Raw genomic sequence first — 25,455 nt, 5'->3', positions numbered from 1 at the left:
AGGGCATGATTCAGCTACATGTAGGAGCAGCAATTTTTTTTTTTTTTTTTTTTTGCCAACTCCTGAAATTTTATCCTGACTCTCACAATATTTGGTGCTTTCTGGAAGCCCCAGCTTCTTGAATCAGGTAATTACATTAGAATCCGCATTTCCATTAACAAAACAGTAAGGTTGTAGCCCTCCTGTTTGCTGGGAAAAGCCTGAAACCATGAACCCTAAGAGCTCAATAGCCAGAGAAGGCAAATCAAGGATCCAAAATGGACGAGCTCTTTGAATCTCAGGATTTTGGGGGGATCCTGACTCACGTCTTTGAATGCTTGAAATTGTCAAAAATAAGTAGTAAGTCTTTAAAGTATGATGGCACTGGAAGGCCCAGGCAATAAACAGAGTTTGCCTCTTTGAGCTTCAGCCCATCTTCTTCCGCCTTCCACAGAGAAGCATAAATTCTGTTTGCCCTGACGACAACATTTACAAAAGTTCCCAGGAGCTGGTTATAAGGGAAATGTCTTCAGTTTCACGCGGTGTAAAATACATCTTGCAAGAACCTGTTTTCACTTTCACTAATTTAATGTCATCCTGTCTGGAAATGGTGAGTAGCAAACGGGTCTGTTTGGTATTGTGAAAAGAGATCATTTTTCTGCCACCTATAACAAGTGCCTTGGTAGTTAGTTCTTGGTTGCCTCAGACTTGCACTGGTCTTCACATTTTGTATGGCATTTGTTTATTTCCATCCTTTCCCAGTGATATGGCAAAATCAAGTTCAGCTTTAACTCAGAAATACACATATGCAGGATTGATGTGTTTTACAGTGTGGACTATACAGAAATATTGATGTGGCTGTATCTGTTCCTTCTTGAACCATTTATTATAGCTCCAGAGAACCCTGATATTAAGCTGCTCTTTGAGTCTTATCCAGGGATAATGTGCTGTTCAGTTGAAAGGCTGGCACTGTGAAGAAGATGCAGAGGGTGTAATCACAGCCATTAGAGAGAGCCATCAATGGAGCCAAACCTACACTTTCCACAGTCAGCAGTAGGCAGTGAGATGAAAAGGAACTATTAGAAACCAAACCTAGCACTTGATGTGTAATAAATGGCAAAGAGAAAACCTATTAGAGAACTGTTTCCACAAAAAGGCAAAACGCTGTCATACAGAAAAAGAAAAGATTCAGTGTTAATTTAAAAAGGTCAGCTTTTCAGGATAAACTGACAACGGTAGTATTGGAAACCTGCCACCTTGCATCACCGCTTATAGCTTCAAATTCCACACTTCACCCTGCCAATATTGGCAGAGTTTAGAGAGGGGCCTCTCTCCACCACCTTTTCCCCACTCCCTCTCTCTAGTTAGTTTTTTGGTTTTTTTTTTTAGGTGGATTGATCATCAGGGCTGTTTTTAGTCAGTGATTGAATGGAGCTGGAGTACTGTAACGTGGCATTTTTCTTTTTCATCTCTCTCTCCTTCAGGTTTCACTCCCAGTGGACTCTCTCCCAGTGATGTGAAATCAGTGCTTAAGAAAACAGCACCTCCTCTCAGCATGTGAAAACATCAGTGACTTCCTGAAAGGAAGCTCTGCAGGGAACCGAGGAGGTCAACAGCAGTGTTAATAGTCACCTCTGAGAAAGAGGTGCAACAGCCTATGAGTCAAATCACAGTTTAAAGTCTACATTTATGAGAAGTTTATATTTCTTCACATTTGGTATACAACAATCAAATCCTGATGGCTTCCTTTTGCAGTAAATCATGGAATCATAGGGTTCGAAAACATCTCTTAATTCATCCAGTCCAACCATCTGCATCAGGCAAGATTGTCCTTTAACCCCACTAGTATTTTATCTAATGTTGTTTTCCCACTCCTCTGACGATGACTCAACTAGCGCTGGTGAGGATTTAATTCCTTGTTGTTCCACCTGCAAAGGCATTTTTTTTTAATGCAGGAATACTTACATACCTCTCAGGGATATTGTCGGATTTACTTAGTTAATGGACCCAGAATATACCTTCTAACACACATGAGCTGGGGACTGGGATCTGGCCCACTGGCTTCAATTAGACTATTTACGCAAATCATCCTAGTTCATGTGTCTGAGGGATATAGGGCTGGGCTAGTAGCTTTTAAAGAACTTTGTAGGCATAGACCTAAATTTTCAGAAGACCAGCCTTGCTTTTGGAGGTGCAAAAGATGCAAAGTATGCCCACATTTCTGTGCCTCCAAATTTGTGGGGACAACTTTTTAGCTGTTACTAGGGTAACTATGTGATAATGAGCATAAGCCACACAACTAGCTATGTCAACTTCTAAGATTTGTGCCTGAGTTTTATTTGCAGGTATATTAAAATACATGCATGCATTTTTCACCCTTGTGTTCACACACATGGAGGCCAGACCTCAATCTGGCAGAACAATTTTCCCCACAAAGTACCATGTCAATAATTCAGTAAGTGTTAATATTATTCCCCTCATTCCCTAAAAATGTTAATTTAGAATTAAGGGTTTAATTCACCACTGCATCACTCCAGTTTAATACCAGTGAAACTCCACTGAAATCAATAAAGTAACAAAGTGGTGAACCAGACCTAAGTTTGCAACACTGCATATTCCACTGACACTAATTCAAAAAGGGAGAAAATAAGCAGCTAAAAATTCACCATTCTATTAACCCAATTTATTTCCCCTTCTCAACCTCACTGCCTCCCTTCTACAACCATAGCCCACCTATGTCCACCCTCCTTCTGGATAACCAACATAAAGCCTTAACTCTGACAATAAACATAATACACATGTATATTTCAACTTCATAATTGCTAAACAACAACTAACACCAGATCACATAATTTCCCCTAAACTTTAAAGAAAGGAATGTATCTCACAGCCACCACTGGCAATCTGACACCTTACTTCACTACAAATCAGAAAAAACATAGTTTGACTTTCAAATCCCAGAGCTTGACGTTAGAATCAACCTTCTTTTCACTTGTAAAATGAGCAGTTTTCATATGGAGCTTTTGGGACACAACGAACATGGAACCACCTCACAGCCATTTTTAGGTCTTTGTCAAAGCAGAACAATTAATAACCTTTTTTATCTTGCTACAGCAAGTTCTACCGATCAGCTGTCTTATCAGCTGTCTTATCCGCTAGTCTCATTATGATGTTAGTGGTCTTTCTTTGAACTTTAACTGGTAACAAAAAGGAGAAAATGGGAACATTTTAAGTAATTTTCTGGTCACAATATTTTTTGTGGTGGTAAATGGTACAGTAGTAACCTGTCCTTGTTTCAATTAACTGCAGGCACAAAAATAAAGGTACAATTATTTGCAAACTCAAAGTGGAGTACTTCATGGATAATCTGGCTGATGTGGTAAAATTCTGCTTTCAGTTACACTTACTGTCAGAGGTGTTGCACAAGTGAAAAATACTGAACACAGTTCACTCTTTTCCTGCCTTTGTGTAGCTATTTAACCTTGCATCAGTTTTTAGCCCTACTACAATGGGCCCCTACGATTGATGGAGCAGAGACTAAACCTTCGAGATACTAGGATGCTGGGAATGGAAAGAAGGGTCTGTTAGTAGCTACTGTGTTTCCCCAATCGGTATCCAATGTCATGGTGATTTGAATTCATCTGTCCCAATAGAAACACAGGATCCAAGTATAATACAAACAGAAGAAATTCCATACGTCTTCAAGAAAGAAAGGAAACAATTACAGTCAATGGATTTCAAAGCAGTTTAAGTAATAAAGGGTGGAATTATTAAAAACTTTCAACATTAGCCTTACTCTACGCCTGTTCAATGGGAAGAGAGTTAAACCACTGCTGAATGCTATAGAAAATCCTACCTAAAATACAATTTGTAGCATATACTATATAGTTTATGGCTTTTAAAAATACAGCAATTAGCAGGAGAAGAAGAAAATCATGATCTGTGATTTACAGTGATCTGAAGGACCACACTGCTCTGTGGTGAGAGGAATCTGTAACATTATGGCACAAATCCTGTGCCAAACAGAAAGTGGGAATGGGTGTTTTAACGAGTGAAGGTTCACCAGTTTATGTGAGAGAGTAAGGCTACCTCAGAGAACATATGGGAGAGAGTTTGTTTCATGTCAGGTTTTGTCAGATAAAACAATACTGAAATATTATTACAAAGGTTTGTAAGGAATTCTAATTCATAAGAACTAAAGCGTAAAGCAAGGTGCTAGGAGCCACTGCCTAACAATTACAGGGCCAAATTCTGGAGTCCTCAACCAGGTTTTAACTGTTATTTATTATATGTATTAGAGTAACACCTAGAGATCCCAACCACGGTGGGAGCCCCATTGTGCTAGGCACTGTATGAATACAGCAAAATAGTTCCTGTCTGAAAAAGCTCACCATTTAACCAGAGAAGAAAGAAAGGCTGGGAAAATGGAAGTGGTGTTATCCACACTTTACAGATGGGGAACTGAGCCACAATAGTTTGCCTGAGGAAACTTCTCCATAAAAGAAGTGTGGAGAAAAACCAGGAATTGAACCTAAACCTCCTGAATCTCCAATCCTGCAAACCTTTATTCATATGTAAGTTGACTTTGAAGTAACTGTGCGCATGAGTAAGGACTACTCACAAGGGTAAAGGTGTGCAGGGAGTTGAGAGCAAATAAAAGAAACTTGGTCCTGTTTTAGTAAATGAGAGACAAAAAAAATGAGGAAAACATGTTGAAAGTTGCTTGAACTTTCTCCACCGTTTAAGAATTTTTAGGGTGTTAACTTAATTTCACTAACTCATTGCAAGCCACTTCCACTGCTACTGTACCAATGCAAGGGCACGGTTCTGAAAGGGACTGACTTCAGTGGGATGGCAGGTTCTGAGCACCTCACAGGATTGGACTGTACACCTGTCATTCACATTTTGCACACATTTTTAATGCATGTTTGTAAAAATATCCTGTCACAGTAGGATTGATTGTAAGCATTAGACATGAAATAGCCTCCTTCAATTCCTGTAATGAGATAGGTGCATCCAACACTATATTATCCTCTGGAAACATCATGGGGATCTGCAGACAGTGTAGGCAGTTTGATAGACTAGTGCCATTGGTATCCCCATGAATGCTATAAAAGTTCTCAGCCTTTGAAATCCATGGCAATCCTCTGTAGTGCTTGGTGATTATTGCTCCATTATTACCCTAGATGGTTGGTATGCAATGCTGGGTTTCACCTTTATTCAGTCTACATGCAGTACGTTTGCCCAGTTGTTCACCAGATGCAAAATGCTTTTGTCTTAACATGAAAATAACATATCTAGCTGTCTGCCAATATTCAGTTTAGCCTTGACTTGCTATAGCTCAAAACTTGATTTTAGTATTGGAACTTCTTACACAAAGTTGTCTCCCAGGATCAGGGTTGGGATCACTAGGCCATCAGCTAGGTCTTTGACACCCCATGGGTGTCTCCCCACTCACCCCAGCCCAATGACAGATGCAAGGCTGGGAGCTGCTGGACCACTGCCGCTCCTACTTGCACTTCCCAAGCTGGGACCCTGGCACCAACCCGGGACTCTGGCACCAACCCATTGAATCCCTTGAAGTCAGCTCCTCCTCAAGCCTGAGATCAGCAGGGGCAGAACTGCAACAGATTTCTTTTTCACCGCTGTCACTGGGAGAAGTTTAGGGATGCGGGAGGTGTGGCTGTGGGGATGGGGAGGGAGGACAGTACGTGATTTTCTGAAGTTATGAGAGTGGAGAGATTTATTTGGAGGTCATATTGTGACAAGCTGACTTGGTTCCTTTTCCAGGCAAGCAGCTCAGTCTTTTGGCCTGGTAGCAGGAGGCTGAATTGTAGTAGCAAAACGTTCTGATGCGAGGGTGAGAAATTCAATCAGTGGGGAAGGACTTGCCGGGCGTTAGATGTGGACTGCCAGGGCAGGTGACAAAGGGGTGAGAGTGGCCATGACAGTCCCATTAAAGTTTGAGTAATTTTGTGAAATCCCACTTTGACCTTTGACTGTGGTGGTAAGAGCATCTTGGGGAGCCAGGTTATTTTGACCAGTGAGTGCAAGCGGCTGGTACAACCCCAAGCATGAGAGGCTTCAGGGGCTAGTTAAGGTGTGCCTGGGGAAGTGATACTGGAACTGGGAAGGGGGTTATGGATTCCTTTGGGTAATGGGGTGGTGACTGCTGCCAACAATTTTTGGAGACCGCCTGCGGGGCTAGAGTTAAAGCAAGGAGGATTATAGGGGAGCACAGTTTGCCCCCCACAGTGGATGAGCTCTCCCTCCACTTTCTGCCTTGGGCTTGGGGGAGCTCAGATCCTCCTGCCCACAGAGGTCCCCTTTCTTCCTAGTACGTCAAATGAGGATGAATCAGTCAGAAGAATCTGAAGTGGGAGGATCAGGAGGCGCTGGTACCTGGCTGGGAAGTTTGAGTGGCTCCAAGTTTTCCTGCCGTTAGGTGGAGCAGTGCTGACTCTGGCACAAGCACGAAGCTAGTTATTAATGAATAATAATCATTCCTAGGTGCAGGGAGCACTTCTACTCTTTATCGCTCTCTTCTGCTCTGTGCAGAATCATTTCTCTCCCATCCTCTTCTCTCCCCCGAAAATCTGGCTCCTGACTGGTCAGCTAGAAAACACAAGGTCAAACTCATGTGCCAGATAGGGACATCTGTTTCAGAAGTCAGGTTTCAGAGTAGCAGCCGTGTTAGTCTGTATTCGCAAAAAGAAAAGGAGTACTTGTGGCACCTTAGAGACTAACCAATTTATTTGAGCATAAGCTTTCATGAGCTACAGCTCACACCACTGATCCATCTACACAGTACATTCCATGCCAGCTTGTGGATTTAGGATGGTGTGTGAGGGAGATCCAGTGGGGAGAGAGAGAGTGCATATTGCAGCGAGAAAGCAATTTTTTCCCTCACTTCTTCTCTTTTAATCATCCCTACTTCCCATATTTATGGTACTGTGACTCAGGGCTGCAGTATGAGTAGGTATGCAGCTATGTCTTCAGTATGGTATATCAGTGTATCAAGTACAGTATATCAGTAGTAGAAATGTGATAAAGATCTTAAGCAAGGAGGTACAACAGAATCCCTATTTTATGAACTAATAGGGGGTTCATGAAATTGAAATGTTCATGAAGTTAAACATCTCCAAATTACATTTCCAGCAGCCATTGGTGAGACAAAATGTAAGAGTTTGTTGTTGTTTTTCTTCAGTTGCAAAATCATGGATTTCACTACACCAACCCCCTGGGCCAGCTTTCACCTCTGTTCAACCTTTCAGAGGTCTCTACTTTCTTTTGAACACTGAGTACAGCTCACTTACATTTCTTGTCTGTTGTGAAGAACAACACTTAAGAACACGGAGTGCTCACACAGAACTGCTTCCAGGTGCGACTTGTCCGATACTGAGGCGCTTTCATCAGAGCGTGGAAAAGTCAATACACCCGGACTGTGTGGGACCTCTGTTCACTGTACAGATGCATACACAGGTATCTTTTTGACTAAGGGATAATGATGGTTTACATAACCAGTCATTCATAAGGTCACTGTTAATAAAATCAGGGTTTTACTGTATATTTAAAGATGGGATTTTCAAAGGGCCTAAGGGAGTTAGCTGTCCTACTCTCATTGAATTTAATTGGTATTTGGATACCTAACTCCCTTAGGCTCTTTTTAAAATTCCAGCCTAGGACTTGAAATATTAGATCTGAAAATACTGCCCATTTATGTACTAATAAAATTAAACTAATCTTCATAAAAAACTGATTAGTACTTTAGGGTCTATTTTGCTCAGAATATTGTAAATAGGACATAAATATTAAGAAGTTTAAGGTAATCTTATGTGTAAGAAGTAAAGCAAGAGTAGAAATTAAAGCTTTAGGCTAAAATCATGGCAGACTTATTTCCTCCCTAGAGATTTACATATGGTGAAGTATTAGGTTATGAAAAACAATACTAAATATTTCCAAAGTAGTTCCCCTAACTAGTGAATTTTCTGTTGTTAGTTTGGTAATCTGGTCACCCAAAGTAATAACTAATAATTGTGAAATAAATGCCAGGAAAGATGTCCTGCATAGTAAGTCTGTAGTAATTCCCTTCAAAGATGTGGGACAAATGATTTATAAGTAATTTATTTGCAAATTCTCCTGCCTCCAGAGGCAGAAACTTTAATAGCAGCTGCATGCTGTAGTACCTTTTCTGCAAAGGAAAGATGGGGAATAGTTGAGACCCACATTGAGACCCAGGATCTTAGGGGAATTTTAGCTGCTGAATACATGTGGATCTGAAGCAGGAACAGATTCCTAGTCATTTGCTTTATGTTTCTGACAAGCAGCAAATAGTAAAAATGTGAACCAGTGGGTCTAATAAACGCTAATATAGAAGAAAACTACCAGGTGGAGGGAGCTGAAGGTGAGCTCCCAGAATGTCTATTGGACTTGTTCCAGCACAGTGCTACACACTTAAATGAGGGGCAGCAGAAGAGTCTGAGAGACATTCTGGTTAGGAATCAGGACTTGTTTCCCTGATCCAACAAAGATATAGGTTTTACTGCACTGGGCTGGGGGATGACAGCACATTAAACAGTCACCTCACTGTTTACCAATAGCAAAAAGGGAACAGGCCTTACATTTACTCAGTGGTCTGTATCAGGAAGGCATAATTCAACCCTGGGCCTCCCCCATAGAGCCAGTTAAGAAAGAAGATGGCAGTACCAGATTCTGTGTTGACTATAGAAAACTAAGTGAAGATATTTATATTCATTACCCTGCATGCTGTAACAGGTTCAGTCTAGTTTTCCACCCTGGATCTTAAAAGTGGTTATTGGCAAGTGGAAGTGGATCCAAAGAACAGGCAAATGATTGCTCTCACAGCAGGACACAGCCTGTGACAACTTAAAGTAATGGCTTTCAGCCTGTATAATCTACCTGCCATGTTTGAGGGGCTAATGGTAAGGGTATGTCATGGCATGCCTCTCTCTGCCTGTTTGTTATACCCAGATGATATCAGTATTGCCAACCTCAAGAGATCAAAGATCAGGCGTCTGATCCCCAAAATCATGAGATTGGTCCCACAAATCATGAGAGTCTCAAAACATCAAACCACATTTTTTAGTCTGTCTTTTGATTTTAACTCCCCTCTATTCCTCAGTCAATGTGTGTATGTGATAACTTCAGGTTGAAAAGTCAACCTTTAAAGCACATGAAAATGCACACCTCTCCCTGGCTGCTCAGATAGGGACACCACTTACCATTGCTTCACATCCCACCCCCCCCCCCCCACAAAGAACTTTCATCCATTTCCTATTACTGTCTTGACTTCGTACTCCCCTACCTGACTGGCCCTGGGGCTTCTCCCCTTCCCTGGACCAGGCAGCACCACCTCCCCCACACAGTCCCAGCTCTGCCTCACTACCCATCACTGCTTCTCTTCTGACCATATCCCAAGTAGAGGAGAAGTCAGAAGAAAGTGGGAGGCAGGGAAGTGTTGCTGCCGGGTCCAGGCCCCGGACCCAACAGCAGCTTTTCCCTGACTCCCCCACCCACTGCCTCCTCCTGCCCTGGGACTCTCTCACGGCTATAGGGCCATACATGAAGGCATGGCTCAGTGGCAAGGCAGGTCTGTGTCCTCAAACCCTGACGCTTTTACACATAGCTCTGCACAGCCCTGCAAATGGCAGGATCAGAGGAGCTTCTTGTGTCATCAAAAAAATTCTGGGGAGGGGGCAAAGTTTTCTTTCCTCTTGACTATGTCCGAAGTCTGAGGAGGTGACGGGGAGTGGAAGACATAGTGGAGCACAAAGACCTATACAAAGTCATGTAGTGGGGGGGCAAACCAAGGTCTGAGGGAGCAACTACTTCCCTTGCCTCAGCAAATGATGCTCCTGCTCCTGGGGGGCAACTTGCCAGGTGGATGGGAAATCAGCAGTGTTATGATTTCACAGTCACACACACGCATGAGCACAAGCATCACAATGCTGATCCCCTGTCCAAACAGCCTTACTGGGAGGCTAATTGCAAACATTGCCTTAAGCAATAGAGCAAGGGCCTGGTTACTCAAGGGAATGAGTGCTCAGGAAGAGATGCAGTCTAGTTATAGCCATGTTGGTCCCAGGATATTAGAGACAAGCTGGGTGAGGTAATGTCTTTTATTGGACCAACTTCTTTTGGTGAGAGAGACAAGCTTTCGAGCCTACACACAGCTCTTCTTCAGAAAGCATCTCTCTCTCACCAATAGAAGTTGGTCCAATAAAAGACATTACCTCACCCACGTTGCTGTCTTCTTTTTTCATAATTTTCAAAAGTGCAAATGCTCCTGGTTCATCCACTAGAATAATGGATGTGGGGTTGCAGGAATGTAGCTGGGAATGTAGCTGTGGAAACTAAGGCTGAAAATATTGTGACAGTAACGAGTTCACCATTGAACAAAATGAGCAGGTTCTACATTCTTCAGGGGCTCACTGAAAGAGACCCCCTCCCAAGAGGCTGAAAGGAAATCGGGCAGGGAGAGACAAATTCCAAGGAGGTCTGGATGGGAGTAAAAGCAATCTGGATTGGTTATCATAGAAATCTTAGAAATGTAGGGCGGGAAGGGACCTGGAGAGGTCATCTAGTCCATCCTTCCCCATGCAGAGGCAGGACCAAATATACATAGGACATCCATGACAGGTTCTAACAAACCTCTAATGATGGGATTCCACAACCTCCCTTGGCAACTATTCCAATAATTAATTATCATTATAGTTAGAAAGTTTTTCCTAATATCTAACCTAAATCTCCCTTACTGCAGATTAAGCTGATTACGTCTTTTCCTTCATTCAGTGAACATGGAGAATAATTGAATAATGTCTTCTAAATAACAACGCTTACCATATCTGAAGACTATCAGGTCCCACCTCAGCCTTTTCAAGACTAAACATGCCCACTTTTTTTAACCTTTCCTCATTAGGTTAAGTTTTCTAAACATTGTATATTTTTTGTTGCTTTCCTCTCAACTCTCTCCAATTTGTCCATATCTTTCTTGAAGTGTGGTGCTCAAAACTGAACACAATACTCCAACTGAAGCCTCTCCAGTGCTGAGTAGAGTGGAGCAGTTACCTCCCATGTCTTACATAGGAGACTTCTATGAATATTCCCCAGAATGGTATTAGCCTTTTCTGTAACTGCATCACATTGTTGGCTCATATTCAATTTGTGATCCACTGTAACCCCCAGATCCTTTTAGCAGTACTACTGCCTAGTCAGGTACTCCCAATTTTGTAGTTCTGCATTTGATTTTTCCTTCCTAAGTGTAGTGCTTTGCATTTGTCTTTTGTGGATTTCATCTTGTTGATTTCAGATCAATTTTCCAATTTGTCAAGATCATTTTGAACTCTAATCCTGTCCTCCAAAGTGCTTGCAACCCTGCCTAGCTTGATGTCATACACAAATTGTATAGGCAAACTCTCCACCCCAAGTAATTAATGAAAATATCAAATAGCACTGGACACAAGACAACTCTGGGGCCCCACTAAATAGGTCCTCGCACTTTGACAATGAGTCAACGATAACCACTCTTTGAGTACATTTTATCAACCAAGTTGTATACCCACTTTAGAGCAATTTCATCTAGAGCACATCTTTAGTTTGCTTATGAGAACGTCAAAAGTTGAGAATGTCAAATGTCACAGTGTCAAAAGTTTTACTAAAATCAAAATAAATCACACCTACAGCTTTGTCCTATGACTAGGGCAGTAACACTGTCAAAGAAGGAAATTAGATTGGTTTGGCATGAATTGTTCTTGACAAATCAATTTTGGCTATCACTTATCATCCTTTTATCCTTTAGGTACTTAAAAATGTATTTTAAATGATTTGTTCTAGTATCTTTCCAGGTCTCAAAGTTAAGCTGAGGGGCTATAATTTTCTGGGTCATCTTATTCCTCTTTTTAAAGACAGGTACTATATATGACCTTCTCCAGTCTTCTGGGAGCTCATCCATCCTTCACAAGTTCTTGAAGGTAACCACCAATGATTCTGAGATTGCTTGAGGTAGTTCCTTAAGTACCATAGGACAAATTTCATCAGGCCCCTCTGACTTGAATATGTCTAACTTATCTAAATATTCTTTAACCTGTTCATTCTGACCCAGTTCTAGCTTGTGTTTCTTTCCCTTGGTTGTTAGTATTAGTTGTGTTATGCATCCACTCACATTTAACTTTTTTAGAGAATACTGAAGCAAAATAGACAATAAATACCTCAGCCTACTTGATGTCATCCATTATTACCTCTCCTTCCCCACTAAAAGAGTTGGGCCTACACTTTTCTTTGTCTTTCTCTTGCTCCTAATGTATTTACAGAACCTGTTCTAACCTTTTATGTCCCTTGCTAAGTGTAACTGATCTTATGCCTTAGCCTTTCTGATTTTGTCCCTACATGCTTGCACCATTCTTTTGTACTTTTCCTTGGCAATTTGTCCATAGCAATTTTCCAATTTTCGTACGATTCCTTTTTGATTTTCAGGTCCTGATGAAGCCATATTGGCCTCTTACTTTTCTCCCTATCTTTTCTTCATGGTCATTTTCACCCAAGTTACCTTCTACCTTCAGATCGACAACTATTTCCTCCCTGTTAATCAGAATCAAATCTAAAATGGCTTCCCCCCAATTACTTCCTTCCCCTTCTAAAACATGAAGTTGACCCTAGTATATTGTACCTAGTTTAATAGTGATGTAGTTAAAGTCCCTCAGTACTACCAGGTCTTGGGTGGATATTTCTGTTATTTGTTCTAGAAATGGCTCATCTACCTCATCACCCTTGTTCGGTGTTCTATAGGAGACCCCTACCATGATGCTGGCCCTGTTTCCCCCCTTTTATCTTCACCCAGAGATGTGAAAATATCCTGACAGAAAGACAGTAAGCAGTTAAGTTTGTTAATTTCAAAATTATTTATTTTCTTTCAGAAATATCTGACTCCACACACAGCATCACCATTTTGGACTCCATTGAGATGATGGGTGGAGATGAGATGGGGGGCATTGTTATCCTGGGGGTTGGGAGAAACCTCATTGAAACTCAGAGGCTTACCAACTGCTCTACATTCAGGATAAAGGTAAAAGAAGCAATTACATTCCTTTATGGAATAGATAGCTGAAACAATAGGAGCCATTGCCCGTAACACAGGCCACATGCAGGGCCATTCAGGAATTTGAGCTATCTGAGTTCAGGATTTTGACTGGGAGCAGATCGCAAATGCTGGGGCCTGGGTATAGTTTGAGGGAACTGTGTGTGTGTGAGTGAGAGAGAGAGGCAGAGAAGTAATAGAAACATTCTAGAAGCACATAGAAATGGCAGCAAGGAAGCCCAGAGAGAGCTGAAATGCACTTGTAGTATTTTCATGAGAGAAAGCCTAGAACTTTTTGGGTAGAGTGTTGGCTGGAAAGAGGCTTGGAACTCTGAGCAGAAAACTGCCTCCTGCTAGTTCACTCCTACTGTATTCAGGGAAACAGGACTTGTGTACATTCTTTGTAAATAAACAGGATTGCACCAAAGAAATATCTGAGTCCATAATCAATTTCTCCTCGTAACAGAAACGACCTACAAGACCCTGAAGATTGGCTAACCAATCAGGTCAGAAGGGTTAAGAATAGTCACTCCTGTCAACTATGCAGCCAGTCTCACATATTGAAGTGTCTACCTTGTTCAGCATTTTTTGGAAGTGTTTCCTCTAATTACTTCATGTAGTTAGGCTAATACTACCTCCTTTTCCTAAAGAGAGAAGACTAATGACTATCCAAACCTCACTTGCTACTCAGGTCACTAAATCATTGGATAGGATAATCTTTAGTTAATTTAATGCCTGAATTGGCTTGGATCTAAACTCACGTATTTTTACTACTTAGACAGGGCTCATTTATAATGTGGCTGTATGTGCAAATAGCGCTGGGAATAGGATCTGAATATGTTTCTGTTTGAAAAATGAAAACTAATCTGACCTTACTACATCTGACGGTCTGTAGGTGATGGTTCATTATCCACTGGAAATGTTTGAATTTGATATTTGATCTATGCTTTACAGGCTCCTGATCTGTTTGCAGTGTATGATGGTAGATAGAGTAAGTTCAGCAGTACGAGGTGGAACAGATTGCCAGAATCAGTCATCCACGAATGGTGATGATAAACAACCTTTCACAACAATTATCTAGTTAAAATACCATTAACAATTAATGACATACATCACAGAACTTATTGAACCCATTAAAGACTAATTTACTGGCTATAAAAATATGGCATTAAGAATTTATGGATCATTAGCTTTTATTCCAGAATGAAATATTGCTGACTGAAAGTCCCAGAAACTGTTGAAAACAATCACTCATTAAAACCACATGAAACTAAATGATATAATGGCAGAAGAAAAGGAAATAGAGACAAGTTTGTAAACATTTGCACAGAAGAAGCTAACTTTGTATGTCACTGAATGGATTAAGATTGCATTTTCAAAGACTGAAATCTACAATTAAATAATTCAAACAAAGTAATTTTAATGTACAATAAATTCTTCACTGAAAAAAAAAAACACACTAGATCATGACTGATCAAAATTCTTATCATGGTCTATTAATCACAGCCAGTTATTTTGGAACTCTGTTAAGGAGATTATAACAATGTTAAAGTTAATTAACTAATTCCTCTAAATATTTAATACGTAAGTTCAGATCTAGCAGCTGTTCCAGCCTTAAATATCAGCATTTCAATTTTGCCTCCGGGCCAAAGCAAAGCTATTGGAAATGGACTAAAACTAGCTGTAATTTCCAGTTTATTATTATCTAATGAGACTGATTCAGAGATGAGCTTTTCTTGTCTATAATATAAAAATTGTAAATGTCACACACTCTAAAATTTGATCACAGGTCTATTTCAGCTAGGATGAAATACCGTACATCTCTCTGAACCATTTTTTTAAAAAGCACACTTTGTTTTTCTTAAGAACCAGCTGCTGACTATGAAAACTGCTGACAAGTATCATGCTTTTTTGGAATCCTTTAGGTATTTTATCTCTTGTCCTTTCTCCTTAATGTGAATGCAAGGTTTGAAATTTAGATTCGAAGGGCTTGATTCTCCTATACTTACATCAGTTTCATACCAGTGTAACTCTGCCGACTTCAGTGAAGCCACTCCCAATTTACGATGATGCAAGTGAGAGAAGAATCAGCCTTTGGGAATGTTAAGCAGCAGAACATTTAAGATCTTTTATAAAGCAAAGTCAGTGTTCTAGAAGGGACTACAGAGGTAGTTGGCAGTGACCCCTATATTTAGGTTGCCTAACAATTTCCATTATACAAGATTCTTGTTACCTTTTTTTGAGAAGGTCTAATACCCCCACTGTTTGCAGCAGGACTTTGATCTTTGATAGGGAAAAAGCCCAGGAGTCAGAAAGGTGTCTTTTGTTTGTTCCATAACATTCTGTTTATGTATGGCTGAGTTAAAAGCCATGTAACATAATTAAGTCTGTAGCTCAAGTGGTAGACGTCTGTACTGCAGTAATGCAGGTTCAGGGTTCAAGTGCTGCTAAAGACGCATGATGGGGGTGTGTGTGTGTGTGTGCATGCCAAATACTCATAATAGGATTATTTTTACTTTTTTCTTTAAAAAAGAAGAAATTACATTAAAAAAAAAACTACATTAAAATAAAGTTATTTACTCAGTCACTACACAACCCTGATTCATTTCCTGAATGCCATCCATTCTGTGCACTAAATGAGGCGGGGTCCTGTGGAAAAATAGGATGTACTCATGAAATTAAAGACCATAATGCTTTAAAGACCACAAAGGCACCAAAATAGGGTTGCATGGCCAACTATAAATCTGGCATACCCTAACTTTTCAGTGCTAGACTCTGCAACCTAAATAACTTTTCTTAAACTTTTTTGTAATTATATATGTAGACCAGGGTCTTGGGAACCATGGAGCCAATGGAAAAGAATTATTCTGAATATCTGACTGTGTGTGGTCAGAGGAGGCAACAGGAGCTGGCATTCATGAATATTTAGCATTTAATTTCACTGCAAAACATACAGCAATGAAAAAAAATGATTAAAAATGTACATGCATGAAAGCAAACTATTTGGTGAGTCGGAAGAGAGGCACAGTTTATGATAATGTAACACATATTGATCCACTAATGTTCATGCAGTAGTTTTATTTAACTTTCTTTAATGTGACTTCACTGAGACATAACTTATAATCATCAAACTAAAGCCATGATCCCATGCTCCAAATGAGCTGGACTCAGAACAAGGCAAGGGGAGGGGAGAAAGTCCGGTCTGGTCCCTGGAACAAGTAAGAGCAGCCTCAGCACAGCAGTAATTTGTGGCTGGAACCCACAGCCCCACCAGGCCATTCTGCCCAGTGGAGATTACCAAGGAACAGCCAAAGGCCTCTCTAGGCACAGGCAAGATAGGCAGCTGTCTAGGGTGGCAGATTTCAGGGGCTGCAGGTTTTGGGACCTCCCCTGGTTCCTTTTATGGGTGGCAGTAGGGGCAGGGGGTGAGGCTGGCAAGGCTGCCTGGAGGAGGGATCAGCTAGGACTCCAAGCAGCAACACCCACCAGACTGCCAGGGAAGTGCTCCTACTCCCTCCCTAGGGCCTCCGATAAGTAGGAAGTGGCCCACAGCCAGGCTGCCAGGGAAGCACTCCTACCTCCGGCATGGGTAAGGCTGCAGCCACAGCTCAGGCACTGATAGGCTCGGGGCTGTTCATGGTGGCACCACGAGTACTGCCAGGGCTTTGGTCACAAACAGAGCAACTTACCCGGCTCCAGGTCAGCACCCAGCCCTCGGGCCCTGCTGCCTTAGCAGCTCCCAGCTCCTGCCTCGGCCGCCTCCGCTCCCCTGGACTTGCACTTCAGTGTCCCATGCTATGAGTCCAAGAGGGAGGAGCTCATCTGGAAAGGGGCGCGAGGGGCTGGGCAGGGGTGTGTAAGCTAGGGGTGCAGAATGTAAGGGGTGTCTGGGTCCCATTGTGATTTAGCTGTGTGGATCCAGAAGGGTTGTCAAGGGTGGAGGTCCCCGGCCCCGGGGGGAGGGGAAGGAGGGAGACTGGGCCGGGGAGTAGGTCCTTGTCACAAACTTCTAAGAGGGTCAGAGGGGGCAGCACACTGAACTTTTGCCTAGTGTGGAAAATGGGCTTGAGCGGCTTCTGACAACAGCCACCTCCTCTTTCCTCAGAATTCCCGCAATGCTGAGAGTATGTTGTCCAGTGCTTAGTGGAGGGAGCTGAAAGACAAGACAAGACAAGACAAGACTTCAAATTCCGGCTGCCAGGGGCTGGGTGGGAGGTAATGTCAGCCAAGAGTGAGAGTAGCTGATCAATTCAAAGCCTAGTGAAGTTAATGGAAAGAGTCCGATTGACTTAAGCAAGCACTGGATCGACTCTTGGTGAGTATAGTTATGGGGAATAGGCTGTGATTGCTCACTCTCTCGCCCTCCATTTTATTTTAAAGGAAGCATCTGCTGGATAAAGCTTCCTAACAATTGGTTTACATCTTGAAAGCTTATTATGCAAAAACAAGGACCAAGGCAGCATTTCTCAAATGCAGCCACCGTGTCCGCATGCAACAACCAAGGAATTTTTCTGCAGCATGACAGAATCCTGGGGGAGATAGGGGCGGGGAAAAGCAGCAGCACCTCCCTGTTGCTCCTAGCTGCCTTGGTGTTTTGCTAGCACCACCAGCAGGGGATCAGCACCCTGCACCACGCAGCCTCCTGGGGGCTCTGGGCAGCACCTCTGCAGACATGTGGGGCCACTGTGTGTGCTCAGCAGGCTTCAGGCTTCAGCGCCTGGGCTCCGGTTCTAGGCTTCAGCCCAGGGTGGCAGGGCTCAGGCTTGGAAAAATTATTGGAGGGTTGGAGCGGCCAACAGTGATGGTTGGTGGCTACCAAATATTGTTCTGAGAACACCTGGACTAGGGACTTTTTAATGAAAGCATAGGTCTCCATTGGTTAATTTGCATGCATGGGTGAAGGCTCCAGGAGACTAGATGTGACATTTCTAATTTGCCAGTAACTCTCTTCCCAAATACATTCCTCCAGAACTTGAAAATGGAAACAGGCACTGGCAGTCTGAAACTTCCATAACAAAATAAATCTGAAGTTTTTGTGGCCTCTCAATTTTTAGTTATGACACAACTAGAAACTTTGATAAGAATTCACCAAAACAAACAAAACGCTGAATTTTTCAAGCCACAAATCCCCAAATTGATAAAGTTAATGCAAACTTTGGCAAAATGTTCTCTTCTGGCCCAGTATCTCAAACACCAATTTGGACACTGAAGGGATTAGTACAGTATTTCTTAGGGCATGGTCCTGCTCTCTTTGATATCACTGGCAAAACTGCAAAGGACTTAAATGAAAGTAGGATCAAACTCTCAATATAGATTACTTTCTCACTGTCATCTTATTTTCAAAACATATGCAAACACAGTTTTAGTAAGATTGTATTCCTTTGGAAGCAGCGGGATCCAGTCTTTGTTTGAGCAAATCATTTTCCTCTGGGCTTTCAGACTAGTCACTTTCCAGTCATTTTACAATGTGTAAAATTGTTGTCTTGACATCTCTCCAGGAAATCCCTGTTACCGGAGATGTGAGCAGGACAATACTCCTGTATAAGAGCTTATAATTAAATGCACTCAGTTTTCTTTGGAACATTCTAAGAATCATTTCATGTTTTTTTCTTATATTTTTATTAAATAAAAAATGAATGGCCAAGTCGTGCAGCGCTTACTCATGCGAGTGATTGCAGTGAACTTAAGTTGGTGAGTGTGATGGTCTGTACCCCTTATTCACCTCTTGAACACTACTGTAATAATCTTTGCACAAAGTATGCCTTGTGAGATATCATTTGAAAACTCATAATTTGCTGATCATTATTGTCCTAGTAAAATATGTGTGGTAACGTTGTATGTAAAATTATAAGATTACATTGTATGGTGTTACTAGAACATGTTCCAAGTCTGGGGAGTGGCCAAAGGGCAAGCTGATGCCTCAGCCAGCTGTAAACAAGGTCAAATAGGCCATCACCTGCTAAGTGGCTATTCATTGACAGGAAATGGGACATGGGTGAAAAATCTACATCTTAGCAAAGAAACAGCATAGGGTCCCCATCCACACCATCTGCCTGTGACCATGTTCCCAGCTGGAGATGCTTCTGAAAGGAAGGCAAGGACTATAAAAAGGAGGTGCAGCCACCACCCTTTCTTTCTGCACACAACATTCACAATACTTGAAGAACAAAAGAAGCAGCATTGAACTGGGGGGGATCCTAGCTGGAAGAAGTTCAGCCAGTAGAACTTCTGAAATATGTGGTGAGAGAAACTTGGCTTTGACTAGTTTAAGTTAGGCATTAGTTGCGTTTTACCTTTATTTTTCTTATAACCAATTCTGACTTTTATGCCTCATTACTTGTATTCACTTAAAATCTATCTCTACGTAGTTAATGAACTTGATTTATGTTTTATTTAATTCAGTGTGTTTGAATTGATGTGCTTGGGAAACTCCATATGGGATAACAGGATTTGTGCATATCATTTCTATTAATAAAAATGACAGGTTTTATATGAGCTTGTATTGTCCAAGAGAGGGCTGGGCAATACAAGATGTACATTTCTGGGGAAAGTCTGGAATTGGGAATGTGCTGGGGTAATTCAGGCTAATGAAAGCCTGAGTGTGACCAGCAGTTGGCAAGTGCACACAGACCTAGCTGGAAATGACTTATATGCTAGTGGCTGTTTGTGAGCGGTCAGGAGTGGAAGCAACAGCAGCAAAGCCGTGTAAAGGATAGCCCAGGTTAGAAGGCAGGCGTGACACAGCGACTCACTCGTCCAGATTACACCTGGGTATGTCACAGTAAGTAAGACCTGCAGGATCAGGCACAGAGTCATCACAGAATAGGTTACGCAGTGAAGCTATTTTTAATTTACAGTCCAGATCCTCAGCTGGTACAAATTGGCATAGTGATACCAAATTACACCATCATTATTCCCTGTTAACATAAAATGACTGTTTGTAAACAGTAATGCCAAAGTGCAGAAAAACCAGTAAGTCTCACCTCCAATATTCTTCAGAAATCATAAAACATAAATCTTAAAGCTTGTCACTTTAAATTGTGCAAAATTCAACCATTCTGCTCCAGCAACTTGTGTATGAAATTTCTTTTGGGTTTCAATCTGGGCAGATCTTCACACGTCTTCTCCCCACCAATCCCTAAGTTTCTATTAGAGTTTCAGACTCAAATGAAAAACACAAACAATTGAAATAGCTGTTTCACCTAGTTACACATAAAAACTATGTGAAACCATGAATTCTGCACCATTTCAATGCAAAACCATAACAAAGTCTAGACTTGCTCAAAAGGACTGTAAATCTCAATGACCTCTTGTTGAACCCAATCTTAGTTTCGAGTTTACAATCAACCCAGAAGCCAGGTGAATTTTGGGTGGTTACTCTGTGAACATACCACACATCGCTAGTTCTGAGGTTTTTCCACAGATGGACCTCTACTTCTGTACAACAATGGCACTGCTTTATCCCCGCCCATCAGAAGTTACATGAATGCAAATATCAATTGCCACTTTTTCAAAATTCATGCCAGACATAATCTGTACTTGAGTTCTTCACAACTATTGTCTTGTATTACTTTAAAAAGTCTCATGTGGAAAATCAAGGGATTACTTAATTACATAAAGCTACGGGCCAAATTCTGTTCTCAAGTATACCAATCTATAGATTTAGTAAACCAAAATCAATGGAGTTGCTTCAGATTTGCACTGGTGTAAATTAGAGAAAATTTGACCTCAATTTTTCTTATGGATACTATATGAATCATTGTATCTGACACGTTTTATTTGGCCAAAAGCTGAAAAGTCCCTCTCCTGGTTTGGTTCTTTTGGGGATAGTGTGGACAGAACAGGGATCCTGTGTTTCTCCTTTTGCTTTTTTTAGGGTCTGAGTCTACCCTATGTGACTCCAGTTTTATGTCAGTTCAACTCCACAGTAGACAATGGAGTTACACTGGGGTCTGTCACAGCACAGTGGAGAATCAGGCCAATGTTCTTCTCTCACTCTTCCTGGCTCTTTCCCCACAAAACATAAACTATGACTGGGATGAAACGTGTCTTTGAAGTGTTAAGCAACAGGTGAATTTATATCACCTCATCTTATAGGATCTTATATCCTGGGACCCAGGTGAGAAGTTTCTCTAGTAAGTAACTCACTGGGACAGTTAAAGAAACAACTCATGTTCTCAGGTTATTATTGATGTAATCTCAAAATTTGTTGATGACAGAACAATCATCCCTTCCTCATTCCTTTATAGTAGCTACAGTGATCATGTGGGGTCTTTAATAAGAAGTGAAATTTGGATTCATCTATGAATACTATGTTTGTGGCTGGGTTTGCACTTTTGGAACACATCATCTGATCTTAAGGAAATAAGAGCCATAGAAACACACATTAAAAATTAATCTTTCAACTGGTTCATGTCCTCTTTTACTCCTTTTATATACACAGTAAAGTTTATTATAATATTATTTGAGGGTGCAAGGTTTTTATGAGGTAATAATTATATTCTGGGCTGAATAAACTGATACCAAGGGCCAAGATGGTGCTGATAAATTAACTCAAAGGCCAAAGGCCTTGTAGTGTCTTAGCCCAGGGTATTATTATTACTAAATTATCAAGATATTGTAGGCCAGATTCTCAGATGATGTAAATGAGCATAGCTCCACTGAAGTCCAAGTAGAGTGATTTGCATATTCACTATATATTTACTGAGAAACAACACTGATTATGAAATCATTATGAATAATTAATGATTATCACAGTACCAATCAGAGTACAGGGATTTGCATACTGTATAGTTTTTGAGAAATAACAACTGCTGTCACCAGTTCTGTCACCCTAACTCACATTAAATACTTTTCAAGTCACCTCATTGAGGCCAATGGAATTGCACCCATGTATGCCAGGACTGAAATTAGCTCATTATCTTCTTTGTCAGCAAAAAATGTGATTACATTCCCAATCAGATCTAAGAGTTATCACTAACTATTGCCAGAGAACAAGGCCAGAAACAGTTACCGTGGGCTGATGCAACATGGCATGCAAAAATAACATGCCACATATCTCTTATTAGCAATGTTGTCTCATGAGCTGAGAATATGAGTCTGAAGGTTAACATCTGAACTGAGTAAAACTTGCTGCTTTTACTTCATTAAGTTTTCATGGTAAAAAGTGAAAATTTGGTAAAATTATCAAAATTGTCAAATAATTAGCAGCATGATTCAGATGCAGAAATTTGCAAAGTTGAAAGACGCAAATAGTTACACTGTATTTTGAAAGAACAGTCTACAAATTTTTCCATCACAGGCCTGTAAAACATACATATATTCTGTAAATCATGAAGGCTGGAGACATATTTTATGACCATGAAACCTATAAAGCATTTAACTTTCAGGCTACCTTCAGTTAATACATTGTTCCATAGTTCTAATTTTGACATACATTCCCAATGATTATGCAGTTAAAATTGTAAAGATCATCTTAAATTAGACAGATCTCTCTTCCCTTTTAGCTTCTGCCAGTCCTGTCTATCTCCTGATTCCCATAGCAACACCCACTAGCAATGAAAAGTCTGCAATACTGTAGTCGGCTTTGTTGCTGTAGAGCTCTTGATCTTGAGTGTAAAGCATGGGTGCTCTAATTTGCTATTGCTAACCTTTTTCCCTTCAGTGAAACAGCTTCCAGAAATCTCTTAGCTGTTGTCATGAATCTTTACTATAGTTACATTCCTGGAACAAATAATATTTGATGGGAATTTGTAGGTGGCAACGTAGGAGACAATGTACCACAGAAGATCATCTAGTCTGGTACCATGTCTCCTACAGTAGGGAGATGCTTGGAGGCCTGGGGGGTTAGGCTGGTGGCAGTTGCTAACCTGCAGAGAGGCAGTAGGGCCTGCAAGGCCTAGAGGGAAGTGCTTGTGTTGCTGGTGGCCCATGGGTTTGAGGAGCTGACCCCCAGCAGGCACAGACAAGGCTCCCTCACACTTAATGGAAGGTTGTAGCGAGGTGCTTCACACCCAGAGTACCCAAAGGAAACATCTCGAGTTTCCACCCGGAAACCTGGGAAAACTAAATAACTTCCCTGGACACCTCTACTAGGCAGAACTTGCCCACTCACAAGCACTGAGTCTACGTATAACAAAAAGAAAAATTTTACAAAAGGGAGAGGGAGCATAGCATTAATTTGTGAAAACAGCAGCAATGACTCAAAGGCGAGCAAACAATAAGTCAGACACATGCCCCACAGTACCTTGGACAGTAGTCCTCTGCCTCCCTTTCCTACTTTGCAGTGTGAAAGTCCAGTGGATGGATGTCCCTGTAACACACAGCTCACCCTTCCCCTCCACAGCTCCCCACTCACTGTTTATTGTCCGAGGTCAGCAAAGCCCTGGAGTCCAGGGGTGCGTTCTACCGCCACCTTTGCCACTGCTTGATGCTACTGCTGCTGCCTCTGCTGCGTCCTTGGTCTGGCCCTACAGTGCCGTTATCACCTGGCCCAGCTGTTAATAAACACAGCTCTAGGATGTGCTGGGTAGAGGACTTTTGCTGCTGCATCGCCCACCATGCTGCTTTTAGCCATGATGTCATTTCCTGAGGTTCCAGCTCTTAATGATTTCAGCTCTCAGGGATCTCTCTGGGGAGCGAGGAACCTCTTTTTTGCTGCTGCTGCCGCCTCCTCCTCCTCCTCCTCTACATTGTCTTTTACTACAACACTATCCCCACACCAGGTCAAAGAGGCTCTAGACCAGCTTATCTGAGAATCTCACTTGTAAATGAACTCTAAGAAGAAACAAAAACTCTCAACTGAGCCTGATCAACTCTGCCTTTAAAGACTAGAGAAGAAAGACCCAGTAGCATCTAGACACTTTAACCAAAATCCTCCACATCCATCCTTCACTTGCATTTGGTTCAGCACCCCATGCCTAGCAAGGGAGGTTTACATTATGGTGACTCCTCAATTAGGGCATATTAAATACCGTTCTGCTCCTCTTTAGTTGTACAATAAAGTTTCAACATTTCATTACCCTTGCATCCAAGAATTAAGTGAATTTTAACCCCTAAACAACTAAGTTTGATCACTTTGGCAGCGTAGAAGCCAAGATTGATCAACTTGACAAAGTAGCTGTGTCAATGCAAATAAGGTCTGCTCATGAGGTCTTTTCCCCCAGTTCATCAATAGATGGCAGGAGAGAATGCATTGAGACCACTGGCTTACATGTGCTTGGGGTTATTGTATGTGCTAGCTGTGCTGTTGTGTGGGTGGTTGTGCTGCTTTTTGTTTAGGGGGTTGTGCTGGGCAATTTGGTGTTGGTTTGTTTGGGTGTGAGAGTTGTGTTGGGGACTTTGTGTTTGAGCTCTGTGGGTGGTGAATCAACCTATACAGCAGTTGGGTGAAGTAATCCACCCTCTGTTCAGTCTCGCTTGTATCGCTGATTCATTAGACTCAGTTGCATGTAATTTAGCTGTACAGTAAGAGTGGTGATTAGTTGAATTACCTTTGATATTGCAAATGGCCTAGGAGTCTTGACATGACATAGATGCATGTCTTACTGTTTTATTATCTCTACTGAAATTTCATGGATGTCACTGCACTGCACAGAATGCGTGGTCAGAATTTCAAAATGACAGCGGGGATAGAACTCACCCTTCTGTTCCAGAAGCATGAGCGCCTACCACCTGAGCTCAAGGAGAACCCTCGCTAGCTATGGGCAATCTAAGGCCTATGACACTAGAGCACTCTGATTCCATACAGTAGAGGGAACTGTACACACACACACACACACACACATTAATTCCTGTTATTAATTTTCATATAGAACCATCTGAGTGCCGGTCATGTTGCAGACATGTAAAACAACAGGATTCGCTGCCAAGAGCTCATAATAAAAGTGACAGATCATGATCTGCCCTTGCATGGGTGCACAGGAGCGCAAGAAGCCATCCCTCTTTGCACGCCCATACAAGGGCAGATGACAATAGCAGTTGCTGAGATCTTCCCTGTGGTTAACAGATTCATCGATTCCAAAGCCAGAAGGAACCATTGTGATCATCTAGTCTGACCTGCAATATAACACAGGCCATAGAACTTCCCCAGAATAATTCCCCGAGGAGATCTCTTAGAAATACATCCGATCTTGATTTCAAAATTGCCAGTGATGGAGAGTCCACCACAATCCTTGGTACATTGTTCCAATTTTGTTCCTCACTGTTTAGAATGTATGCCTTATTTCCAGTCTGAATTTGCCTAGCTTCAGCTTCCAGCCCCTGGATCATGTTATACCTTTCTCTGCTAGACTGAAGAGATCACTGTCAAGCCATTTGTTTCCCAGGTAGGTATTCGTAGTATATGTCTACCCTGTGAGCTAGGGATGTGATTCCCAGCTCCT

The sequence above is a fragment of the Chelonia mydas genome, chromosome 1 (genome assembly GCF_015237465.2).
Source record: "Chelonia mydas isolate rCheMyd1 chromosome 1, rCheMyd1.pri.v2, whole genome shotgun sequence".
In the NCBI taxonomy this organism is placed as follows: Eukaryota; Metazoa; Chordata; order Testudines; family Cheloniidae; genus Chelonia; species Chelonia mydas.
Note: the sequence above shows the minus strand (reverse complement) of the source record.